The sequence below is a fragment of the Trichosurus vulpecula genome, chromosome 3, assembly GCF_011100635.1.
Source record: "Trichosurus vulpecula isolate mTriVul1 chromosome 3, mTriVul1.pri, whole genome shotgun sequence".
Lineage (NCBI taxonomy): Eukaryota > Metazoa > Chordata > Mammalia > Diprotodontia > Phalangeridae > Trichosurus > Trichosurus vulpecula.
Window position 1 is genome coordinate 421210721 of NC_050575.1, and position 23140 is coordinate 421233860.

The 23140-nt window shown below is 48.0% G+C and overlaps 1 protein-coding gene across 1 annotated transcript in view; it reads right to left on the reverse strand.

Annotated features, from left to right (window-relative positions):
• The window catches only part of TET3 (tet methylcytosine dioxygenase 3), a 132700-nt gene that overhangs the window by 78329 nt on the left and 31231 nt on the right, over window positions 1-23140 (reverse strand). The window lies entirely within an intron of this gene.

Consider the following 23140-nt stretch of genomic DNA (forward strand, 5'->3'; position numbering starts at 1 on the left):
GATGGCTCCAGGAATAGGGCAGAGACTCCACTGGGTTCAGAAAGGAAAGAAGCTGTGAAGCTTTAGAGCCTCCCTGCCCCCACCCACTCCTCCACCAAAGAGGTTCAGGGATCTCAGTCTCATTCAAAGGGGAACCCAGCAAGTGGAAACAGGTGGGGGCAGGAAAGGGAGAGGGCCTTCTGTTTAATCAGCTCTGAGGCTGGCTCCCCATGAAAAGAATAAATTAAAGGCCTCAGCAGCATTCTCCAGGGCACACCAACTCCCCCCACTCCCATGGAGCCCAGTCAGGGTCACAGGGCAAAGTGTTTGAAAGGGCCTGTGGAGGGTTCATGAGTACTCTGGGCACGGCTGGCTCTGTCTGGCAGAGCTGCCTCCAGCAGTCTCAGAAGCTCCAGGCTTTTCCAGGCCTGGCAGAGGATGAGCAGCGGCTGCCAGGGAAGGCACAAAGATCCCTGCAGCCATAAGCCAGACTAGAAAGGCCTGGGGAGGGGGGGGGTGTAGTGGAGGGAGGGCTTCTTTCTGCTCCACCCCCTCCCACAAAGGCAAGGAGGACATTGTCGGGGGAGCTCCAAGTCATGGTCAGGACAAACTGGACATATCAGAGTGGGCAGCAAAGCATGGCAGGTACTGAGAGACCAATGATGTCAGGCAATGAGAACTGGTTCACCCTGTAACGGGCTGCCCAGGCAGTTTGAGGCCCCTGCATTGGCCCAGGATAACAGGAGAAGGGGATACATTCATGAGTCATTTGGCCAAATGGAATTTGAGACCCCTCCCTGACAACGCAGAGGTTTTGGGAGTCCTACCCACCTGTTTTTTAAGCTATAGCTCAGATGGCATCTAAGAAAAGCCTTCTCTAAGCACCTCACCTCAGCCTCTCCCAGCCCCCGTCCTCCGATTCTCAAACATTCTTAATTTAGCAGCAGCTGTTATTTCAGGACAGAGCCTTAGAAAGTGAGGTTAGTTACCTTTGCCCACGTGCGCTCATCCCACCAACTAAATTGTAAACTAAGAAGGGAGTGAGGGAGGGAGGAGAGGAAGGAAGGAGGGAAAGGAGAAAAGAAAGGAAGGAAGGAAGAAGAGAAGCAAGGAAGGAGGGAAGGATTTCTTAATCACCTACTATGTGCCAGGCCCTCTGCTAAGCACTTCATAAATATCTCATTTGATTCCCTCATAATAATTCCGGGAAATGTTGTTCAGGCATTTTCAGTCACATCTCACTCTTTGCAACCCCATTTTGGGTTTTCTTGGCAAAGAGACTGAGTGAGCAGTTTGTATTCCCTTCTCCAGCTCATTTTACAGATGAGAAAACCAAGGCAAATAGGGTTAAGTGACTTGCCCAGGGTCACACAGCTAGTATGAGTCTGAGGCTGGATTTGAACTTGGGTCTTCTTAGCTCTCTCCACTGTGCCACTGGCTGCCCTGGGAAGTAGGTACTATTATTATTATCTCTATTTTACAGATGGGATAATGGAGGCAGAGGTGAAGTCAGTTGCACAGGGTCACATCTGAGGCAGGATTTGAGCTCTTCCCAATTCCTGGGCCAGCATTCTCTCCACTGTGCCTCTGCAAGAGATGACGGCTGAGTGAGAAAAGCAGGGGATGAGCTCTGCTCTCCCGCTCCTTCACTTCGTGACTTGGCACATGTCATTTCCTTTCTTTGGGCCTCAGTTTCCTCATCATTAGGGGGCTAATCCTATGAAAGGACACCCTCAGAGCTCAACTCTATTAGGAAGAATGGGAGAACAACTTTAAATTGTGCTCTGGGGGAACCAGTCCCACTAAGGAGGGGTCTTTGGCAGTTTCTGTCCTCCCCACTGGAAAAGTGGCATTCAATGCCCCTCCCTTTGAAAACCCAACGGGTCTCTTGGGGGTTCCCTGCTGGGAACAAGTTGAGAAGGTTGGGAAGGCAACGGCAGCAAGGAGGGAGCTAGCTACACATTGCCAGAAACCTCCAATTTCCTGAGCCACCAGGCTGGCTGGCACAGGGCTGAGGGCATCAGGGACATGGAGGGATGCCAAAGCCCAGTGTGGATTCCTGGATTCCCCAGCTTGGCAGCGGGGGCTTGGAGGGAGGGGAGAAGGAGCTAGGAGCTTACACTACAGGGAAGAGCCAGGAAGCAGAGAATGAGGACAAGGGCTCCCAGCTCCAAGCCCCCAGAACTACTCCTGGACCATGTGTTGTCAACGTGTGCATGTGGTACAGGGAGAACATACTGCAGGTGATTAAAAACCAAACATATGGACATTTGAGCATCTTCTCCCCAGCTTTATGTACATGTACCCCTGAGCCTCTGGGGGGTTGGGAGAAGATAATATTTCCCATAACTTTAAATTGTTGGAAACCAACAGCCTTTGTGATGCCATAGTGGCAAAAGCAATGTATTTGGAGCTAGAAAACCCAAGTCTACATTCTGTTTCTGCCACTTACTACACATTGGACCTTGGGCAAATCAATAAACCTCTCTGTGCCTCAGTTTCCTCATCTCTAAAAGGCAATAATAACCCCCACCAGGGTTGTTGTAAGGATCACATGAGATAAGATTTGTAAAACCCTTAGCCCAGTGCTGACCCACAATAGGTGTTCTATTATTCCCTTCTAGATCCAACAACTGGCTTCCATGCTCTCGTCCTGGGGGACGGGGGAACCTTGGGTTCATCAGACTGTGGCTTGGTTGCCCTAGGGTGCTAGGGTCAGCCAGTGCCCAGAAAGCAGTCTTGTCAATGACAGGTCAGCTGTCCAAGATTCATTCAGTGCCTACTATATGCCAAGCACAATTAGTGATGGAAGGTGTGACACACAGAGGCTCCTTGTCCAGTTAGCCTCTCGGCTGCAGGAAATAGCAGCACTATCGGCTGGCCTATGCTTGTAAAACGTGGTCTGTGCCCTCTGGGAGCTCTCAGCCTAATAGGCGAGATACCATGTTAACAATCAGGCACATACAAGGTATAGACAGGGTAGGTGGGAGATCATCTCAGAGGAAAGGCCGTGGGGGAAGGATAAGGGAATGAAGGGATCTGGAGAAGACCTCCTGCAAAAGAGGAATTAGAGCTAAATCCTAGAGCCTTCCACAGAGGGCTTGGGAGGGAAGGTCTCTGTTCCATGAATAGCAAGCAGGCCCCTGTGGATGGGGAGTAAGAGTTTGTGGACGGCAATGAAGTATAAAAAGACTAGAAAGATCAGAATAGTTTTAAATGGCAAAGAGAGGTTTTTATATTTGATCCTGAGGTAATAGGGAGCTGAAGAGGGGATAGGAAGGGATATGTTCAGACCTGCACTTTCAGGAAAATCCCTTTGGCAGCTCTGTCCATGGAAAGAAAGGGACCTATAATATGACAGGTTCTGAAGAGAGAAGACAAGATGTGACAACAGATTGTCCATGGGTTTAAAATCAAGTGAAGGGTCAAAGATGGCACCAAGGTCTGGAGCCTTGGAGGGGGCCTTCACAGGGAGGATGGTGGGGCTCTTGGTGGTCTATCTCACAAAGCAAGATGAGTAGCCCTAAGAAGAAGCCAAGAAACCTGAGCCGAAAAGAGGCAAAGGGACCACATGAAGGACAGGAGACCTGGGCTGCAGAAAAGCTTGGGTCATTCCACCTGGTATCCAATGGAAGTTGTGAGTGAGAAGGCTTTTTTTATATCTAGCCCATTCTGGTCTAAAAGTTCAGGAGGTAAGAGCTTGGCTCTTCTGGGCCTGGAGTATCAAGGCACTAGGCCTCAAACTACCCAGCACAGTGTCCCTGAGCATCTCCCCACCCTTCAGCACCACAGGGTCTCAATGTCCATCTCTAGTCCCAGACCTGGGCCTGTTGGGCACCTGGCAGCTCATAAGCTTACATTACATGCTCAGAGACAGAGAGCTGAAGGGGCCTTAAACATCAAGTCCAACAACCCTTTGAAAGAAATTACTTGAAAGATGAGGAAACTGAGTCAGGGAGAGGTATGATGATATGTTGAGAGTCCCTCTGCTAATCAGGGTCTGAAGGGAGAAGCCAACCCAGGTGTCCCCAACTCCAAGTCCACAGCCTCTACTCAATGGCCTCCCAAAGGGCTGGGAGCTTTGCCTGCATCTAGATGGGGTCTGGTTGGCCCCTTTCTCCTGTGGAATGTTGTGCTCCCTCCTACAGCTCAATCAGTGAGTGTATGACAGGCACTCAACCGGAACCTGAGAAGAGGAAAACAGCTCCCTGCCCACAAGGAGATCATACTCTAGCAGTGCAAACAACATGCATACACTAATAAAGACAAAATAAATACCTAAACTGGGAGGGTGGTTAGCAGCTAGGGGGAGGAAGGATCAGGAAAGACCTAAAGAAGGAGATAGCATTTCAGCCTTAGCTTTGAAGGGGGCAGAGAAGGAGGGAGAGCAATGAAATATTTCAGGAAAGCTTGTTCTAAGACTCAGAGGCAGGGGATGGCATGTTTTAAGTGAAGAAATGAAAGCAGACCAGTTTGGCTGGAACACAGATTGAGAAAAGGAAAGACAACATGTAATGAATGATCCTGGAAAGGTAGGTGGGTTCAGAAGTCTAAACCTGTATTTGTTCCTAGAGGCAATAAGGAGCCAAGGCAGCTTTTTGAGCAGAGGAGTGACAGAGCTAGACCAATGCTTTAGGAACATCCCTTTTGATAACTACTGGATGATTCAAAGGTTTAAGGCAGGCAGACTGATTAAGAGGCTGTCATGATAGTATAGACAAGGGTCTAAATTAGGCTGATGGCCATATCCTCAGGGGAAATAGCAACCCAAACAATTGGCTCCAAGGGAGAAGGCAGAGTGAAGAGTTGGGAACAAATGAGAAGTTTCTTAAAAAGAACAACCAAATGGTCGGTGGTGGTTCCCAATGCCAAGCCTCTTTTTCTGTTCTTGTAAATGTCAATGTTCACATTTATCATTCATTATAATAAAACGATTCCGAAATGATTGTTTATGCTTTCCATGAACTCTGTTGTCACTCCCCTCCTCAGATGCTGGTGGCTCTCATTCCCATTTCTTAGATGCTCCTTACCAAGACTCCCTGCCTCCTGTCTCTTCCCCGCTCCCAGTTCATCCTTTACACATCAGCCAAATTCATCTGCCCATGGACCAGGCCACCTCCTCTGAACCTCTCTGGAGCTTCCCACAGACTCTGCTCAGCCACTCCAGGACCTCTGCATGGGGCCCATACAAGTTGCCAGCAGACCTTTGCCCTGTTCCCTTTCTCCGGAGTCTTACTGGATGGGGAGCTGTTCACTCCTTTGGTCCTGTCTCTCCCTCTCCTATCTCCACCACTCGAATCATTTCCCAGTGGGTTACAATGCCTTCCATACCCCACAGGTGGCCATCCTACTCCTGGGGGAGAGCTATAGGGAAGGGGAGACCCTTCCCCTAAGGGCAGCTCCTTCCACCTTTGGATAGAAAGGTGTCCCCAAATCATTCTGCCTCTCAGTGGCTTAGCATCATAGGGTCACAGACCCAAAACTGGAAGGGACTGCCAAAGACATCTCATCCAAGTCCTCCCACATTTTCTACACAAGGAAACTAAGTTCCCACCAGGTGATAGGACATGTCCGTTTCTGTGAATGGTAAATAGCAAATCTGGATTCCAGCCTATGTCCCTCATTGAACTCATTCCTTTCTTTACAAGCCAAGACTGACTGTAACCTTGACAAAGCTCTCCCAGGCCTCCTCATCCTACCATCCTGCCTCCAAAATAAAGCATGTTACTCTTGAACCTTTCACATGAAATTCATCAGTTTCTGACCCAAACCATTTGTCTACATGCTGCCCCCTTGCTCCCCTGATTTCACTTAAGCTACCTCCTGCTAAACTCTGCCTGAGCCAGAATGGACCATCACAGATCCGCAGGGCCATTACAACACAATAAATTACATTTACAAGGAGCAGTAGACAGAGTGCTGAGCCTGAGGTCAGAAATACTTGAGTTCAAATCTAGCTTCAGACACTTACTAGCAGTGTGACCCTATTTGCTTCAGTTTTCTCATCTGTAAAGTAAGCTGGAGAAAGAAATGGCAAATCTCTCCAGTATCTTTGCCAAGAAAACCCCCAAAATGGCATCATAAAGAATCAGACAGGACTGAAATGACTGAGCAACATCTCACAACCAGAAAACACAGACCAGCATGTCAGACCACAGAGGGATCTTAAAAGGAAGAGTAGAAAGTCTGATCTGAAAAAAACAAAACAAAACATTCAAATGAAAAATATAGAAGGTCTGATCTAAAGTGGGTCTTGAAACACAGAATGACAGAGCTGGGAGGGACCTCTGACTATTGACTGGCAAAACAGGAGAGATCTTAGAACTGACAATATCAGGGCTGGGAAGGACCTTAAAAACCTTCACTTTATGAGAGGAAACAGAAGCTCTAGGCAATCAAGTGTCTCCCCCCAAGATCTTCTTTTGTTCAATCATTTCAGTCACATCCAACACTGCCTGTCCCCAGTTGGGGTTTTCTTGACAAAGATGCTAGAGAGTTTCTACCTACTAAGTACAAGACCCTTCACCAGAGGGCAGGCAGGCCTTCTTAACCCCAAGGCCAAGGATCCTTTCTTTTGTGATGCTGCAAAAGAAAGGGATGTGTGTGTGTGTGTGTGTGTGTGTGTGTGTGTGTGTGTGTGTGTGCTCACCTGTGCACGATTCAAGGTGCAGAACCAGGGGAAAGTCACAGGTGATAGCAGCCATCATTTTCGTGTTCATTCTGTTTCTCTCCTCTCTCTTCTCTCTCTCTCCTTCCCTTCCTCCCTCCCTCCTTCCTTCTCTTAAGGGAATGCATGCAGTGTGACAGTATTCATAGGCAGGCCCAAGAGGGGTGGGTCAGCCTAAATCTATGAGGAGAATAAGTAGGGGGAGTGCTATGGGAATCAGTTGGTACATAGATGGCCTGCCCCTCTTTGAAAGGAAAACCTATATAAAGGGTTATATAAAGTAAAAAAGATTTATACAAAATCACTATACAACCAAACAGATGAACTTAGAGGGGGAGCCCCTTTTTCTTAAAATTCAATGAAGAGGCAGCCGGTCATAGTGGGTAGAAATTCTGCCAGCTGCAGAAGGTGACCCTGGGCAACTCACTTTCCTTTTTAGTTTCCTGGGCAACTCTGAGATTTCTAACTTGAACTGCATTTGCTGACCTGGCAGAGGAAGATTTCTCACAGGGAGTACCCAACACAGAAGAAATAACAAACTAAAGACGAGAAGTTTCTGAGTGACCCAAAGACATCAAATAAGATTTGGGTAGATGGCAGACTACAGAATGGAATGGTGGGAAGTTTTCACTGGAGGATCAGGTCAAACCCTTCACAGAGGGGTATAGCAGTTAGCTGTGTGACTCTGACCCAAGTCATTTCACCAGTTGGCCTCAGTTTCTTTATCTTAAAATGGGGAATTATAATAGCACCAATCTCCCAGGGATTGTTGTAAAAATCAAATGAGATAGTATAGGTAATCAGACTGCTTGACATCTTGGGGAGAAGGAGGGAGAAAAATTTGGAACTCAAAACCTTATAAAAGGGAATGTTGAAAACTCTTTACACATAATTGGAAAAAATAAAATACTACTAAGTGGGGAAAAAAAGAGATCGTATAGGTGAAGTGTTTTGCAAACATTAAAATATTACATGAATGCTGGCTGTCATCACCATCATCACCATCATCATCACCATCATCAACTGGTCTTTCCCTCCCTTTCTACTTTCACTGGATCCTAGGGAAGCCAAATGCAAAGCTCTCTCAAATGCAAAGCTTCAAAGCCCCAGGCCTCCAGCCTCAACTTCAGCTCAAGCACAGCCTAGCCCTGGGACAGGGAAGAGGTGGCTTAAGGTCTCCGCCCAGGTAAAAGTTAGACTCTACAGCCTCAAAGCTGAAGTCCCTTAGGGCCTTATGCCTCCAATTATTAGTCAAAGTTAGTCTAAGCACTAACTAGCCCTGTGACCTTGAACAAGAGGTCCTAGCAACTCTCCAGATCAGACCTAAGAGAAGAGATTCCAGGTTCTCTCTCTGACCAAGCTGTAGCTGTGTTGGGGTGGAGGAAGCTTCCATCAAGGAAATCACATGACTATACCAACACCAACCAAAGTTTGAAAAGGTAGGCTGATACGAAAGGAAAAAAAAAAACCACCATGAGTCTTCAAGGCATTCACACATCTCAGTTCAAAGTTCTGGCCCAAAGAACTCCCTCTCCCAGGGTATGTAGGCATGTGCCCCTCATGAAAATGCACTTACTAGGACTGGGCTAAAAGCTGAGGCTACAAATGGAAAAAGCCCTCGAGGAGCTTGAATTCTAATATGGGGATAGAAAACTTAAAGAGGAAATGGGGGCGAGGGAAGAGGGTTCAGCACTAGGAAGTCAAAGGCCAGGGAATCGATGGAAATGTTTACCATAACAAGAGGCATTCGGGAAAAGTGAAGAAGTGAGCGCTAGAACTCAAAGGGCTGGGCCAATCCACTTTTTAAAGTTCTCCCTTTTCAAATTACCATAGGGTTATTTCTTTCCAGATTACTTGGCTTTCCCTCCACCCACCCACACAGACACCCTTTAAGCTCCAAGCAAGACACCTAGCACAAAGTCTTGCATAGAGCAGGTACTTAACAAATGCTAGTGAAACTCAGAGTGCTCACCTGGATGCTTCTGGGGTCAGGGAAGAAAATGCATTGATGGCACAAAATACCAGCTTGGCCTCAGTTCAGCTACCTCCTTCCCTTAGGGGAGCCCAGATCTGGAATGGCCAGAGGAGGGATAATAGTGGACTGAGGCAAGATTGTCTTAAACAGACCTGCGTTATCGCCCAGGGCGGTCAGTCCATCCTGGCTGACCACTGCTACCCTGGCCCCTGACCGGTTGCAGCAGTGAGGAGCTCACGATGCTTTCTTCAAAGCCTCTTCCTACAGGGCTCACCTCAAGCACCACAAAAAAAATCTTCCCAGGTGGTCCGAGTCTGACCACCCTCCTTCCCTTACATCTAAGAAAACAATCTATATTGTCAGGATCACTCTTTGGTCCCTATAATAGAGACACATGACCTTTATAGAGAATCTTTCAGTATGCAATTTTCTTCAGTCCTTTCAGACACTCCATGACCCCATTTGGGGTTTTCTCAGCAAAGGTACAGGAGTGGTTTGTCATTCCCTTCTCCATCTCCCTTGAGAGATGAGGAAACTGAGGTAAACAGGCAACTGTTCAGCTGCCCTAAAGTATGCAAAGCACTTTGCAAATGCTCTCATTTGACCCTCACAACAATGCAGTGAAGTGGGAATTATCATTATGCTCAATTTACAGATAAGAACACTGAGGCTTGGAAAGGTTAAGTAACTTGCTAATACAAGAAGTATTTGAACCTAGGTCTTCCAGACTCCAATTCTACCATGGCAGCCACTATACCAGTGGGGTCAAACACATATAGAAATGGAGCCACTAAATTCTATATGGATCCCCATGTGCCACAAATTGACAACACTACATTTTAACATTATCTATGTTCTATTATATTTTTGTTTTGTTAAATATTTGCCAATTCCATTTTAATCTGGTTCAGGCCATGCTTGGGAGTGTGGCCAGCCCTGTGTTTGCTGCCTCTACAATACACTACCTGGGGGCTTTGAACTGTCCAAACAATCAAACCCAGCCCCTCCTACATAATCTGTTTTATCACCTCCTTCCCACTGACTTTCAGGTCGATGTCCCTCAGCCAGGACCCAGGCTCAGGACCATCAGCTCCCCACTGAGCTGCAAACTGGAGGCACAGATTGGAACAAGAATGTCATGTACAATGCCTACCTAAGCACTGCCAGAATTCACACTTTGGCCTGAAAAGCAGACCTAGGGCAAAAATAGAGCGTCAGAGGTCCCTGGCCTGCGCAGTAGAGACAGCGTCCCAAGGAGGAATGTGGGTTTGCTAGGGAGATGCCCCTCGTCGGGGTGCTACTCCTTCCACCTCGTCCTTCCCTCAGACTTTGCAGGAAGAATACGTCACTCACTGGCCACACCTGCCTGAAAACCTGAAGTCCGACTAGCATCAAGGGTAATGTGGGGCAAGCAGGTTAGCAGAGAAGCAGCAGTGCCTGCTGGGCCAGGACCCTGGACAAGGGCAGAGTGGTCTGGATGGAGCTCCCAGGACCCGCAGCAGCACAAGACCAAGAGTGGCTCCAAAGTTAGCTCACCTTCCCTAAGATCACCTGAAGCAGGAGTTCTGAACCTTGGACTCCACCCTGGCAGTCTGCAGAATGCTGCCTACCCCTTGTCAGAAGATTTTTAAAGGCATAAGATAAAATACACAAGATGATAAAGGAAACCAAAGGTTTTCCTTTGGTACAGATATACTTTTTTTTCCCCCAGCAAAGTCCATGGATTCCTCCCTGCCAAAGGATATCCCTTTAGCTTCTCCACCCCTGGCCTGACACTCATACAAAATATGCTAGGATCTCTGCTTCCCCTCTTCTCTCCTCTATATGGACCCCTGCCTTTCTTGCTCCCAAGATCTCCAGACCCACAGTAAACAGCCACACCTCCAGTTATACAGCTGGGTGTGACTAGAGATATGGAATGGGAGACTGGGGGAAGGGCTGGTTTCAGGTTCCCTGTGGTGCTTTGTGGAGCAATTGCAGAAGCTCTTTGCTGGGCGGACTCAGGGTGGGGGCCTTTGGTGAGTTCAGGCTCATGTCTGAGTCAGAGCTCCTAGTGGTGTGACATGGGGAGGGGGAAGAGGAGAGACAGACAGAAATGAGAAGCCCTGGGAATCCTGGATAAGACCCAAGGTCACAATGCCAGGCTGCCACCAGTTCAATGAAGGCATATGCCAGCAGGCTGCCCAGCCCCCAGCCCCATTGCCCAATTCACCCTCCCTTCTCGCTCCTCTTCAAGGCTCAGTCCTAAGCTTTGGTTACAGGACAACAAAGCACATTATTATGTGAGACAAGCTCCTTCCATCTGTCTGTCTAGCCGAGAGAAGGCACAGCCTGGGAGACTGCTGAGGGCACCCTCTCAGCTGGCTCAGGCTCCCACAGGGAGAAAGATCACAGGGGGGAGGGGAAGGTGAGGAAGGAAAGTGGGCAGAGGAGCCAGACGAGATTCTCCCTCAGAGCTGCTCAGCCTAGCTTGGCTCTCGCTGCTCTTCTGGCTAGAGTCCAAAGTCCCCAACAGGAACAGATTTGTCTCCCAGTTCCCCCACTTCCTCTCCTTCAGCAATGAGATCAGCAGGGAGGTGGGAAAAAATCAGTTTGAGAGTGAGGTGGGAAGCAGGGAGACTGGAAGAGCGGAGGCGCCAGGTGATATAGGGACAGGGAACTAACACAGAACCAATTGTGCGCCTTCCACCTAAGCTCCATCTGCTCTCAGAGCCAAGGACCAAACTTCTCCACCATCCCCACCCCCTCCCAGGGAGGGAAAGCAAGAACCTCCAAAGAAGGGGAAGCAGGAATCCAAAGAGTTCTCCGAAGCCGGCAGAACCAGAAAAGGAAGCATCTCACTCCTGTTTCCCCCACAAATGGAGGGAAAGGGAGGGGTTACTCAGTGCCCAAAATTACAAAGGATCTGGTAACACTGACCTGGAGAAGGGGCCTAAAACAAGGAGACAGGTTTTCAATTATCTCAGGTGTTGTAGCTGAGGTGAAACTTAACCATTTGAGTGCCTAAGCCAAATTGGGGAGAGGGGCAGGGAAGTACCAACATCGAATTGGGCTCAATAATGAAATCACGGGGCAGCTTCTCTGAAGCAGCAGGCATGGGGGATTCCAGATTTCCACCTGAAGCCCCGCCTAGTCCCCACACTTCATGATACATCCTCCAAGGTTGTACCAGGGGAGCAGATGCTCTGAAAGATCCTATCCAAGCTAGGCCATGATAGACCACATTTCAAGACCTAACCTAACTTAATGGAAAGAGACCAGAAGATGATAATAGTGAGGTGGATGAAGTTTTTTGGCCATGATGACATAGGAAATCTTGTTTGCCAAAGTTTACAGTACAGGTATCTGCGCCAACCGAAGGAGAGCATGCTGAAAAACCCAACCAAACAAGGGTCAGGAATGGAGTTCGTGAACAGAGCCTCTATACTTGGCCTGGGTATGACACCATGCAAGAGCAGGATCTTGTCCCCTCCTCTCAAGCCCTTCTCCAAAACACCCAAGCATCCCACTTTAGAGAGTACTTTGGGACCTAAAGCATAAGCAAAGTGGCAAGGGAACATCCATTTCATCCTCTCTTCTTTCTCATTTGATGAGTTTGTACCCATTCTTCAATGCTCAGTTCAAAGGTTACCTCTTCCAGGAAGCCACCTTGCCTGATCACCTGTGCTGCTAATAAATTCAGCCCTGAGCTTCTCATCATGTAATTCTGCTATAGCAAACTGAAGCAAGTCCAAGTAGATAGAGCTCTAGGGCCTAGGGTCAGGAAGACCTGAGCTTAAATCCAGCCTCAGACACTTCCTAGCAGTGTGACCCCAGGCAAGTAACTTAACTCTGTTTGCCTCAATTTCCTTATCTGTAAAATGAGGTGGAGAAGGAAATGGCAAACCACTCCAGCAGTCAAGAAGAGTGGAATGTGACTGAAAACAACTCAACAATAAATAGCAAACTACTGGCCAAGGTTGTTGGGAGAAGCTAATGAAAAAAGATGCAGAAGGCATTTTGAAAATATTTAATCACCATATCAACGTGAGCCATCATTATCTTTGCTTGTGCTTTATCCCCCAAAACACTGTGAGTTCAAGGGAGGAAGGGACTATAAACTATCTGAATCAAGAGTTCTTAACCTAGGTCCATGAACTTGTTTTCTTTTTAAAAAGAAATCTTGACAACTGTATTTCCACCACTGTTTCCTCTGTAATTCTATGGGGTCTTTTTGTTGTATTTAAACACATTCCTCTGAGAAGGCACATAGAGGCCTCAACAGACTGCCTGAAGGTCTCCAACACAGTAAGAACCTTAAATAATAGATAATGCAGAATGACACAGTGGGTAGGGCCCTGCATTTAGAGTCAGGAAGACACGGATTCAGATCCCACCATAGTCAATTACCAGCTGTGTGGCTTTGGGTAAGTCACTTCACTGCTTTGTGCCCCAGTTTCTCCATTTTGTAAAACAAGGGCACCAGAATTGATTTCCTCTGTGGACCCTTCCAAACCTAAACCAATGATTCTGTGATCATATGATAAGCTTTGCACCCCAATCTCCGAAAACCTGTACTCAGTACTAGGCAGGAGGTGGTAGGGCATTTCAACAGTGTGGAAGCCCATTCTAAGATGTGTCTTCACCTTATCAGTTTGTCCAAAGCCCAGAGAGATGAAGAGATGTGGCTGGAGTCACCCAACTCTAAAGCTTCAGTGGTGGGAGCTGACTGCAGGAGGTCCTGACTCCCAGCACACTGACTCAGGATTGCACATCATCGGCAGCACGTCATGAATATTTATGAGATTTCTCCTAGGTTATCAGAGAACCTGGCAGCTTATAGTAAGCCAGCCAGTTAGCAGAAGTACAGGATCAAAGACCACCCAATGGCCACTCTAGGGCCCACCATCCTTTGCTGGGCTCTCTAACACCCCTCCCCATCTGAGGCTGCCTCCAGCTGCTATGTGTCCTTTCTAAAATCCCATGCCCAGAAGGGGAATGCAGTCTTCCAGGGCTGGCCTGCCCTTTGGTTCTGCCCTGCCTTGAAATATACGGTCAGACCTTGGACAAAGCTGTTAAGGAGAACAAACACTCATCCTAAGGCCTGGCTTCCAAGCCTCATTCTGATTGCATGATGTTGGGTGAGTCCCTCCTTCTCTTGGCCTCAGTTTCCTCATATATAAAATGAGTAAATCTCAGGTCCCTTCCAGCAGTAAATTCTAACAGGTATTTATTAAGCACCTAATGTGTGCCAGACAATGAGGCTACAACTACAAAGAATGGACCAATCCCTACTGGCAGAGAGCTCGTATGGACTCACCTTACATCTGCCAAGTCCAAAGCTGACCTCATATCAACTTGCCCTTCAAATGTGCTTCTTTCCCTCCCAGCCAGTCCATTTCTCTCAGCTGCACCACCATTCTTCTAACCTCCCTCCCTGGAGATCATAAGTGTAGTCACTTCTCCTTCTATCACTCAATATCTAATCCACATTGCTTCTTCCAAATGCCTTAACATTGAAAGATGCTCAAGCGAGAAGAACACCAACCCCCAAACAAAGACCCAAACAAGCTTTGGGGGTTGGAACAAAAACTTGGACTCTGCTCCCAGGAACCACCCTTGACTCTCCTAGGTGAGCCTTCATCTTTATTTTGTCCCAACCAAGTCTCTGTCTCATTTGCAGAAAATTAACACCATGGAACCACACACTCCCCTTCATTCTCACATAAGGACAGGAACTGTCTTTGTTTTTGCTTATATTTGAATCCTCAGTACTTAGCCCAGTTCCTGGCACAAGATAAGTGATTACTAAAAGTTCTATCATTCTGTCTGTCTGTCCATCCATCTACCCACCCATCCGCTGATCCATCCAGCCAGCCATCTATCATATCCTCTGACTAGACCCAAATTCTAATTCTGGCACTGCCCCAACTGATGATTTGGCATGCTGTGTCTTCAGCATTGCAATGTCTTTCCAATTAAGGGGTTGAAGTGATTGGAGAGTGGCAGAAGGAAGTTTGGTATATGAATCTGACCAATCAAAAAGCAGTCATTAAATGCTTAGCACAGCACTGTGCAGTGTGCAAGACCCTGGGAATACAAAGACAATGGAACAGTACCTGCCCTCAAAAAGTTTCCATTTTAGCAGGGGAGACAGCATGTGCGTAAATAAGTATAAACAAAACAGGGAGAAAATAGGTACTGAGTATATTATCAGGGTGGGGCAAGGGATTATTGGAGTATTAAGGTATTGTAAGCAATAACGAGGAATTTGGACTTCAGAGACATGTGGGAAAATTTGCATGCCAGATACAGAGTGAAATGAAGCAAAGTCAGAGAAACAGTCTAGATGGTGACAGCCAAAATTTATAAACTGAAACTAAAAAATCAGTAATGGTCCTGAAGAATAGATAGGAAGGGCGAAAGCATTTATTCAGCCCCTACTGTTTCCCAGGCAGTATGCTAAGTACCACACAAATGTTACCTCATTTGAGCCTCACAACCCTGAAATGAAGCATGTCTCCCCCTTCCACTTGGCAAATAAGATGGGGGTGGGGGAGAACTACTGGAGCAGAACGGTGTATACCCTGTCAAATTCAGTCACTATATTATGTGGTTTTGATTAATAACTTTGCTGTTGTTACAATGGATGGCTTAATTCTGGGGGTGGGGTTGGGATTTTTAGAAATGATCGGTGTTTTTTTAAAAAAAGATATTAATGAAATTAAGGTAGCTTTTTTAAAAATTAAACTAAAAAATAAAGTGAAGGGGTTGGACTACACGTTCTTCTTGGTTCCCTCTAGGTCAGCCATCAATTCACCTGGAAGGTCCTTAAGCTTGACCCTCTAATATCATATAGCAACCAGCATTCTGCTGCTGTGTTCCCTGTTCCAACTTCTGAGAGTTCAGTGGCCTGCTAGACACTGGGGCATGAAGAGACACTCCCCTTCCCCTTTCAGTCTTGAGTTCTGCCCACCCGGTGGGCTACAGCCTTATACCAACTTGGAATAGGAAAGGGGGCAGGAGGAGACTGTGCCTTGTGGGAAGGAACCAAGAATCGCTCTCCAGCTGGATCTTGGTCAAGTCTCCACCTCCCGTAAAAACCATTCAGTGAGAGAAGGGAGGGAGGGGCAAAGAAAGGGATGGCAGGAGGCTGGAAATCAGAATACTCCATCTGTTTCAGAGTGAAGGAATCTCTCAAGACCCACCAACACCTTTCCAGGGCCTCCAAAAGGCTAAAGCCAAATCACAGGGTTGGAGGGTTGTGAAAGAAACAAGGCGAACGTGTGCCAATCCATGGACAGTGGGCACAATGGTTCCAAGATCCTCCTTAATTCAACACATTCAAATTGTCTGTTACATGCAGAACACTGTGATGGACACTGGCAAAGGAAGGACAGCTCTAAATGTTTACAGTGGCTCTCTTTGTGATGGCAAAGAACTGGAAACTGCAGGGATGCCCATCAATTGGGGGATGGCTGAACAAGTTGTGGTATGTGGTTGTGACGGAATACTATTGTGCTATAAGAAATGACGAGCTCAATGAGAGTAAAAAAACATGGAATGACACATGAAATAATGAAGAGTGAAATGAGCAGAACCAGGAGAACCGTACCCAGTAAAAGCAATATTGTTTTAAGAACGACTTTGAGCAATAAGTTATTTTGTCTATTATAAATACCCAAATTATGAAGACATTATCTGCATCCAGAGAAAGAACTGGTAAATAAAAGTATGTATAGAATAATTTTACACACACACACCTTGTTTGCATCTAGTGATAGCCATGGCGAGGGGGGAAAGAGGGGAAGGGAAGAAAAAAAGGAAAAAGAGAATGCCATAATTTTGCTGTATATTTGAAAGGAATAGCAAGTTGTGTAGCGCAGATTTGCAGGTTCATGTGCAATAATCTTTTTTATTGTCCTGTTGTGGAAATGCTTGTTTTATTCCATAAATTAAAAAATTAAATTAAACTAAAAAAATTTTAAAAGGTAAGTTCTACTAAGGGGTGGGGGGGAGGTCAGCAAGAAGAAATGCTGCCATTTCCTGCCTTCCCTTTCACTGCAGCAAAACTGCTTAAGGAGCTCCCCAGAGAACCCGACAGGTGGAACAGGAGACTCAACCTTAGAAGATGAAATGTGAGTGAGATACGGGGCAAGTCTTGCCCTTGAGTGAACAGACCCCCTTCTCAAGTTCATGCTAAGGTATGGCTAAGGCACCCTCCTTGTAATGGTCTGGGGGTGTTAATGGCTGCTGAGCTCAAGGTGTCAAGTGCGAGACACGGTACCCAAATAGCCCATCTGACCTTAGGGAGAAGAGTAGCCTCCCAGGGGCAGCTAATTCCTCCATACTCAGTCTGCCCCAGGTCTAGGGGACATATCTAGGAGACTGTACCCCTTCCTGGACTCCACACTTCTGTGGAACAACAATTATAAGCTAGCATGTACCCAAGAGGGTATCCAGAATGGAATGGCCTCCAAATCAGTCCACCTGTGGATTACCTGAAAGAACCCAGGACATGATAGCTGTCTTCAAGTACCAGGAGATGACCTGGAACAAACTATTTCTTCTCAGGCCCAGGGGGGTTTCAATTTAAAAGGTGCCAACAATTAGAGCTGTCTCCAAGTGGAAGGGATTGCCTTAATTGGGCATGAGTTAGTTGCCTTTCAGCGGAGGCCTTCAAAGGCTACATGTTGATTTCTGGGTAATATTCTATTGGGGATTCTTGGCCAGGTGTCCCTCCAATTGGAAGATTCTGGGAAATCAGGTGATCCCACCTGTCTAACAGCAGCTTACTGCTTCTCACTGTATCTGAGTCTGTGAAGACTCCAGGGAAGGAGCTCTCATTTCCTAACCCACCAGCAGAGTTGGCTATTAATTGTTCAGCAGTGATTCTCCTCTTTCCCCTTTCCCCCAGCCAGCCACCCACACGCTAGTTAGAGATTTCATCACCTCACCCAGAGGCGGGACCCAGAGAAATCCAAGGAGGTGAAATTCACACCAGTCTATTTGGTTTGCTAACAGAAAAAGATTTGAACAGTATGAGTAATAACCATTGGGCCCAAGAATTGATCCAGTGGATTTAATTATCTGGATTCTCCCTGACCCCACACTCAGAAAGCACCTCCTACAACCACTCCATACTCTACTGACTACTCGATACTATGGCTATGAACAGAACTACACTCACCACCTTTCCTTCTCCAATAATGACTAGCATTTATGTAGTGACTTAAGGTTTGCCAAGTGTTTTTTACCGAACTTGTTTGATCTTCCTAACAACCTGGGAGGTAATGCGCTCCTCCCTATTTTACAGATGAGAAGGCCAAGGCTGAGAGAGATAAAATGACTGTCACACAACCTAGCAAAGGTCTAAAGAAGCATGTGAAGCTAAGGCTTCCTAACTCCAAATCCAGTGTTATTCCTGAGTGTGGACCAAGCAGATTAAAATGTAACCGGGGAATGTTTAACAAAATAAAAATACAATAAAATATAGATGGCAGATCATTTTATTTGGTGTTTTTTTAAGTCAACATGCAGGCCACGGGATGTTTTCATTTGAGTTTGATACCACTGCATAGCCCCACATCATAGATAAGGAAACAGGTTCAGAAAGGTCTAGTATAGGGATGGGGAACCTGAATCCTTGAGGCCACATGTGGCCTTCTAGGTCCTTGGGTGTGGCCTTTTATTAAGGGGATTTGTTCTGTGAAATTTGGATTTAGCCAAAGGACTGAACTTGAGGACCTAGAGGTCCACATGTGGCCTCGAGGCCAAAGGTTTCCCACCACTCTTCTAGTAATTTGCCTCAGTTCACACCAGTAGGAAGTTACAGTTAAGATCTGAACTGAGACCCTCTGAGTTGAAATCCAGCACTCACTATACCACTGTCGTCCCACTAGCCCCTCCAATTCATGAATGCTGGTATTCTCAGAAATTCTAGGTCCAGATAGACCAAAGAGTTCATCTGGTCCAACCTCCTCATCCTAGAGAAGAACAAGTTGAGGTCAAGAAGTGTGAAAGGAGTAGCACAAACAAGGTCAGAGAGTGACCTATCAGAGAGGCGGAACTCTGAATAGACCCCAAGTGCCAGGAGGAGTCCAGTGCCCAGTATAGCCAGTCCAGTTATGTACCAACTTTCCTCCCTTTCTTTAGTGTGGGCCTTGGGGAAAGTAGGATCAACCCATTCCAACAGTTCCATTCTAAGTAAGCTTTTGAAATCTCTGCAATTACTAAGATGCTTCTGATGATGATTCAAGGCCCACACACTACACACACACACACACACACACACACACACACACACTCACACACACACACACTCTCCCCCTCCCCGCCCCCCCTCTTTCTCTCACCCCCTTCCAGTCCCAAGTTGGAAGGAAAATCATAGACTCCAATCCCCTTATTTACAGAAGAAGTAGGACCACTACCAAGTAGTGACTTGTCCAAGGTGTCTTGCCCAGGGATGGCCAACTGCTTCTGTCTCCCATGACTCTACAGCTTCTCATTCATTCTTTCTCTCTCTCTCTCTCTCTCTTTCTCTCTCTCCCTGAGCTGAGGGGAGGAGAAGGGGAGGGGAGGGGGAGGGAGAGATGACTCACTCCCCCTACTGCTAGCTGCCTCAGCAGTGTTTGTAAACCTCCCCGCCACGTGCAGCCTGGTCGAGCTTGAATCACACAGACATGGATGCCGGCTGCCAAGTCAGAGAGGGAAGGAGGGAGGCAGGCAGGCAAGAAGACACTGGTGGGGGTGGGGGTGGGTGGAAAGCAAAGATCAGCAGTAGGAGGGCATTTTTTTCAGGCATGGGGAGGGGAGAGTTGGCCAGGGCAGGAATCCTGGGCAAGGTCCCAAAATTGCCTCAGGCGGCTCTCAGCCAATCTAGGGTCAGTGTGGAGGAGGAAGAATGGAGACAACAGACATGGGGAGCACCATGTAACTGCTTGGGGCTCTCCCAATGGGGTGGCACCCTTCCCCCACTCCCAAACAGTGCCAAGAGGACAAGGACAACCACCTCCCAGGAAGGGGATTTCAATGAACTCTGGCATATTCCCAGCAGGCATGAGAGATGGACATAGCCCACCAAGCAAACAGAGACTCTCACATCCTTCCCAGGACCAGCACATACTGAGAGCCAGGAATCCCAACAGAGCCTCTCCTTCCTAATCTGTCCTGATCAGGGAACAGCCCTAACCCTATCATGGGTGGACAGCATGCAGTTTTGCCCAATGGTTGGAACTGAGGGATTAACTAATCAACTGAGGATTTAGTAAGCACCTACTATGTGCTGGGCACCAGGACACAAGTGTTAAGAATGGGACAATCTCTACCTGAAATGTGTTTACAGAGATGACCAGTGAGTCTACCAGAGCACCTTCAAACTGTCAGCCCAGTCCAACATGGATGGGGACCATGATCATGGGCCACAGAACATGGACACATTCCCCGACAGGCATCTTAAGACTTGCTGGAGAGCCTAGCTCATTGGTGAAAGCTGCACCAGGGAATGGGGCCAACCTGAGCTGAGCACATGCCTGCTGTGCCAGGAGCTTCCCCTCCCCCTCTGCTGCAAGAGAGCTGAGCAGAGGGAAGGCCCCAGCTGGCAGGTGCCCTCCCCTAGGGGAGGGCCAAGCCAGTGTGCCATCATGGCTACCATTGTGGCCACCACCAACAGCAGATCTGAAGGTCTGTCCCACGCAATTAGGAGAGAAAGCTGTCCTCCATCATGCCCCCCCCCAGACATGGACACACATATACTCACATACACACATGCACACACACAGAAACATACACCCATAGACATATACACACACACATGCTGGCACACACACAGATACACACCCACCCACACCCAGCCCCCCCCCCCCCCCCCCCCCCCCCCCCCGTCCCCGCTGCCTCAAACACACACTTTGTGTCCCAAGCTGGGAGACTGTGTCATCTACCCCCTCACTTTCCAGAGAAGGAAACATAAGCCCAGTAAAAAGAAATGATTTGTTCAAGGTCACACAGTAAGTAGGGTAGCAGCCGTGGGACCGGATGCCAAGGCTCTAAGTCCAGGGCTCTTTGCACACTACTCTGTTCCCTTGGGAAAGGCAGCTGTTCTGAAAAGGTGTCTGTCAGTGGCTAGAAGTGAGTTCCAGAGAAACTACTGAGGAAGGATTCCCACCATGCCAAGGGCATGCTTGGGAGGAAGCTTATACCCCAAATGGCTTTCCTTTCCTTTCCCTGTGGTCTGGGGGGTGTGGAAAGAAGAAGGGTAAAATCTCTGGAGAGAAGTGGGTTAGTATTTCTGGCTTTAATTCTATTAGGGCCGTGTGTTGGGGGTAAAATACTCCACAGCTATGGGGGCTCTGAGTGTTAGGGAACAATCCCAACAAAGGCTAGCTGATCCAACATGGACCTTCTACCACAACACCTCAGACAAGCAAGCATGCCTCCCTCATTGGAGGTGCCCAGCAGCTCCCTTGGGACAGGTAGAATGGCTTCCATCAAGTTCAGTCAGCCTCTGTATCCTCCCACTGCTCCTGGTCCAAACCCCTCCTCCACAAGACAGCCCTTCAAATGCCTTGACCCAATGATGACATCCCCTTCTGCCCTGAGTCTTCTCTACTTCAGCCTAAGTATGTCCATTTTCCACCATCACCCCCTCCCATAACTTGTCTCAACACACTCATGTCCCCTTGTGGTTGTCCCAGTCTGGGTTCACTCCAGGGTGTCAATGCCTTTCATCAAGGTGTTTATGAGGGAATTCAGTTCTGGAAAAGGTAAAACACATGTGGTCCCAACACATAAACAGGGCCAGCTGTGACCCACAACCTGCTCTCGTTCACACCAGGCAACTTTCCCAGAATTACAAACCTTCCTCTGCCTGCCTCCTCACTCCTGGCCTTCCCCCTTGCCCCAGTCTGTTAACATAAGCTACATGCTCTACTCTCAACCCTCCTCAGCTAAGGGACTTCAGTGGCTATTGCCGGGTTCTTGCCACTCCCGAGACAGAGCATCTTTGGGTGCTGGGGTTGAGGGTAAAAAAGGGAGTCTGCAGAACTCTGCTCCCCAAGGATGAAATCCCAGGAGCAGCATCCCTCCTTAACACTCCCATCACTGCCTCATCAACTCACACCCTCATGCATGCAGGCACCCACTTGGTAGCATGCCCTCAATGGGATGGACCAAGGCAGGATGAGGCAGGGCAGCTCACCCAATCAGGGACAAGCCTGCCCATGAGTACAGATGAACAGAAAACATCATGGCCTGATGGGGATGGAGCCTGGGGTTCCCAAAGCAGAGGTCCTACATTTCACATCAATGAATGAATGAACGAGTTTTTAAAAAATCTACCTAGTGCTTACCATGTGCAAAGCGCTGTCCTAAGCTCTAGAGACAACTAGACAGTGTAATGCAAGTAAGACAGTCCCCTGCTCTCAAGGACAAGCAATGGAGAACCTGGTCCTGTTTCAAACCTCAGTTTTTACAAAACCAAAAGCCATGCCTCACCCCCACCCCACTATCCTCCAGTTTCAGCACCTCAAAGAATCCAGCCTCCCAGGGAGGGGCTATGGCAGGAGGAATCGGGGTGGGAGTGGTGAAGAGCATCTCAAGCTCCACGGAAGGATTCACGATCACTTCCATCCCCTTCAAAGCACACTTACTATGTGACCTTGGACTAGTTCTTTGCCTTCTCTGGCCATTAAGTTTCCTCATGTACAAAAGGGGTGGAGGGAAGGGGGCTGGACCAGACAAGTTACACTATCCTCTCCAGCTCCAATGCTTCAGTTCTATGTCAGGCTTTCGGTGAGGACCCTGAACTTGAGAGGGGTGGGGAGAGATCCAGCATATTAAATCACTTTGAAGAAAATGCATAATTCGCATTTTGCAGATTACAAAACAGAGAAGCAAAAGGTCCCATCCTTTGTAATTGAAGGAGAGACTCCCCGATTTGGGCACAGCTCTGCCTCCCTCCCTCCCTCTCCCCGAATATGCTAGCCCAGGTCTTCAGCCCGGCTAGCCAGCCCCTCAGGGCTACTCTCGGGAGTTTGGGGAGTTTGTTTGTTTTCCCTCAATGGCCTGTTTGAAAGTTGTAATAGGAGCCTGAAGGCTGGGGGAGGGAAGTCTGAGGGGCAGGATTAGCACCCACCAAGAAGCCTCCAGGGAAGGAGTGGCCAGCCAGCTCCTCTCTACCCACATCACCTTTGGCTTTTCAACTCCCCCCAAGATCTACTTTGCTGTCTCACCTGCACTATAGTCAGCCTGACCAGGAAAGTCCCTCTTTTTCCCCACCTCGGGGCCTCCCTCCGCTCCATATCCGGCAAGTCCCACATGGTGCCCACGGGTCCCAAACCCCAAAGGTGGCAGTAGCACACACGCCCTGGCATGACGTCACTACTCCACCCAAAGCCCGTCGTCATCCCTCCCACTGCCCCAGCATGACAGCCATCACCATGGTGACCACAGCATGAGCAATGATATCATGCCTCCTTCTTTAGGCTCCCTCGGGGAGCCTGGCTCTCCTCCTCTCCACTTCACTTTCCACCCCCTCCCCGCTC